Source organism: Ornithodoros turicata, chromosome 2, assembly GCF_037126465.1.
Source record: "Ornithodoros turicata isolate Travis chromosome 2, ASM3712646v1, whole genome shotgun sequence".
Classification (NCBI taxonomy): Eukaryota; Metazoa; Arthropoda; class Arachnida; order Ixodida; family Argasidae; genus Ornithodoros; species Ornithodoros turicata.
Window position 1 is genome coordinate 58,862,122 of NC_088202.1, and position 4,103 is coordinate 58,866,224.

Consider the following 4,103-nt stretch of genomic DNA (forward strand, 5'->3'; position numbering starts at 1 on the left):
CAGACACTGCGCTTGACCATCCCCGATTTCTTTCAAGTAAATTGTGGTTGATTGATCCCATGCAGCCTATGCTCTCCCGACTTAGTTTTGCAGCAATGTTTTTCTTCTTCTTTTTTTTTTTTTTTTCGCGCCGTGGCCGCCTCTTGGTATTGTGATTTGACATGTAACATTCCTGGCGAAAAAAAAATCTAACGAAATAGCTTTACGCAAATTCCAACGAAATCGCTTCTGAGTGAAGGCAAAGCATTGATCGACACTTTTTATCAAGAGTTCATGCGCAGAGAAAACTGTAAAATTTCGGGAACTTAAAATTTTTACGTAATTCTGCAATTTTTTGTAGCTACTTAAACTATTTAGTGCTGTTGTGTAGGAGGTATAGCACGTGTTAAAAATATATTAAGGAGCACAGACTTGGAAGCGTACGCAGGAAAAAATTATGCATTTCGGAAATATTGCTCTTTACCACATATTCAGCAATCAATTGCACATTGAGGTGGTCCGGATGAACATAACGGTCCGGATGAAATATGGGACAAATTGCATTTGATAGTATGCCGCTTGAACATTTACTTTACAAAGTTTAATCGGAACACTTTTTACTTTAGCAGCGAAAAAAAAACTTGACTCACTTGACCACACCCGCACTCATCCGTGTCCGGCAGTGATCCGCCAAGCCGCCTCACCCCAAGACACATCGCCGCCGCGGCTACCAAACGCACACGGGAGCTGCCCAAACCGATCTGCGTTGCCTGCAAAAACATGTTGTATGTACAAATTTACTTTCGAAACTTCAGGTTCTCATAAGAACGGCTTTCTGCAGTGGCGCAGTACACAAGGAGCACCGGAGCCGGAGATGTACTTCGACGACTACGGGTCTGCACCTATTACACCTACCTCACTTTTAATCGGAGGCGACACCGTCCTCCTGAGCTGGATCCTTATGTTCAATCAGTCACTCAGACATTTTTTAGGTCTTCCCTTCTGTTATTGTGTTCTTTGGTGGTAGACGAATGGGTAAAGTTATCGTTGTTGTCGACTAATGACGGAGCTGTTTCTTTTTTTTTTTTTGTTGTTGTTGTTGTTGCTGTTGTTGCGTGTTTCTCCATAGGACTGTTGCGCTCAAGTTTGCACGGCGACGCAAGCACCAATCGGGGCCCAAGCGGTAGCGGGCGAAGTGACTGATCCGCACAGTCACGCAGCCGCGCATGTGTTGTGGTTGACGATGCCGCCTTTCAGATCGCCAACTCATGGTAAACCACAACACAAATCGGGAACACAGTACTGTTGCGTCGTGGGCTGCCATAACAGCTTCCGAAACGTCAAAGGTGGCGTTCCAAAAATCAGGTTCTATCGTTTCCCCGGAAAACCTTGGGAGACAGAGATGCAGTAAGCGTGGATTCCATCTGTACGCCGTGAGAAGTAAGTAACTTCATGCTTAATTAGCAATATATGCCCGTTCCAGCTTTGTCATTTCTGGTCACGAGGAAATAACGGGGGGAGGGGGACTTTTGTCGAGTAAATCAGTTGTTGCCACAACAGTAGTGATAGAACCCCCGTGAACGGTGCAAACGCGGTCTCTGTTTGGCGTTTTCAAAGTTCAATTTGTGTTGTTTTTACCTCGGATGTACTGACAGCCAATATTTCGTCCTAAACACATATGTACAATGGCACTTAAAACTATTTCCTAACTCCTATTTTTTGCCACACCTCACCAAGCTCTAAATGTACTGCTTATGCGTTCTGTTTTCGTGGCTGCAGTGTATTGTAAGTTGAATTCTTTTTATGTGAAACAGCAATGATGGGACCGAGTGGGTGCCTGGACCATCCACTAGGATTTGTAGTGTCCATTTCGTCGAAAACTGCAAGAATGATGTGTTTGTGAGGGCACAGATCCAATTAGGTACACATACGACGGGTGCATTTACCCGTCGTATGTGCCAACGATTTTTCCTCCTCAATATCGGAAAAAGGCGCCGAGTGGGGAACGACACAAGAGGAAAGCGTAGACATTAGGGTGTATCATTTTGACTGGTGAGTGTTTTCTTTTTGCAAGGATAGCTTGTCTTATAGTATACTGTTGCAGCTCAGAGGCTGACTAAATGGGTCAACACATACCATGTCTCTTACCTACATGAACATACAGTTATTGTTGGCTTGCAGCTTGCTTATGTCTGAAACTTTTTAGGTGGCAAAAGCGATCAGACGCTGCGTCCGCCTCTACAGTCTGCACAGTGCAACATGGGAGCACGTCAGTGGTCCACGAGATGTTTTGGTCTTGATTGTAAATGATGAGCTGGACAATGTAGGCCATACAGGACTCCATATACTGGCAGAGGTGGCTGCAGGGGCAGGGATAGTTACGCTACAGCCTGTTGACCAGGTGGGGAATAGTTTACATCTTGAAGCATATTCAGCCATTTGATGTGCAAAGTATAATGTTTTGTAAATTATCCAGGGCACGCAAAACAGAAGACATTAGCTCTGAAGGAAAGCTGCTGCTCTTTCTTTCTGCAACTGATGGCCATTGTGGGTCCACACAGGTCACGCACCCCATGCAGTCCAACAAGGTGAGTGTCATTTAGGCACTGCAACTCTGATGCTGTTAGGAGGGTTGCACGATTCAAGTCAGTGATGTTCATCATGATCTAAATTAAATAAGTTATCCTGAGAAGAAAAAAAACTGATTTGGAATTTACAAAGGTTCTCCAAGACGTGGCAAAAGGGTACAAATATTTGGTCAGTATTAATTCCAGCAATGCTGATACTAATAATATGTCGTGACACTGGTGCTGTCTACGTACGTCCAGTACGCATACAGTGTCATTTTCAACCAGACGTCATAAGGCAGGCATTTTACAGACAACTTCACACCAGACTTTCGCATAACTTAAATACTACACTAAAGTTTCTCTATGTCAAATATAGTGGATGAAAGTGATGAAAGACACATCCAATTTAAATCACATAAAACAAATTTGTTTTTGTTTTTAAGCTTTTTTTTTTTTTCAACTCTGGCTATTACCGTCCAGCCTACAATTATGCAGGGAGTGGTCAGTGAAATTGCGGTATGTTTCAGGTGACAACCACGGGTGGACAGTGGCAGCGACAGTGTGGGTTCATGGGGTTTTCAACCCTGAAAAACTCGGAGAATGTGCTACAGGACCTGTGCTCTGTCACAATGACGGTATTCAGCATTCTTCTGAACATGCTGCCAGAACAACGGTGCAGATCAAGCGACATGACAAGGGAGGACCGACTGACCCTCTTCCTCATGAAGCTCAAACTAGGCATAAGCTTTACAGCCCTTGCTGCAATATTTGGGGTGTGCATGACCACTGTTGCAAGAGTGTTCAGAAGCACGTTGGAGATCCTGTACAGTGAACTGAGTGAATGGGTCTTTGTACCATTACGGGGAGCAGTCAAAAACACAATGCAAGAATGCTTCAAATTACACCACCAAAACTGCACGTTTATTATAGACTGCACAGAAATTAAAACAGGAGCTCCGACAGACCCTGAACAACAATACTGTCTCTATTCCCACTACGAAGGCTGCAAAGGGGACTACCTCCATAGGTGGCTCTCCTGCTTGATGACAATACACAAAGGCTGCTACACGTTGAAATTCTTGATTGGCATCATTCCAAATGGCATGGTTGCTTTCCTTTCGAAGTCCTATGGTGGTCGCCACAGCGACACTTTCATAACGAGAGATTCTGGCTTTGACCGAGCCTGGTGATGTGATCTTTAATGACAAAGGGTTCCCAAACATCAGAATCAGTGTCGAAGCCCGTGGTGCCGTCACCGTAGTGCCCCCTCTGTCATGTGGAACCCAGCTCTCTGAGGCCCAAATGGAACACACAAGGTAGCCCAAGTTCGGGTTCATGTTGAACGGGCGATACAGAGACTCAAGCTGTTCACCATTCTTAACAACCACTGGTACCACTCACATTGGTACCATATATGACACAGATTATACGTGTATGTGGAGTGCTTGTGAATTTGCAACCCCCAATCATAAGTAAGAACCGAGCAGAGAAATTTTTATTAAACATTGATGGGTTAAACTTGCAGCCACATTCTCCCATTTTCCTTCTCCATAA

At 44.5% G+C, this 4,103-nt stretch overlaps 1 pseudogene; it reads left to right on the top strand.

Annotated features, from left to right (window-relative positions):
* The first annotated feature begins 1,381 nt into the window (after positions 1-1,381).
* On the top strand, positions 1,382-4,103 carry LOC135384690 (uncharacterized; annotated as a pseudogene).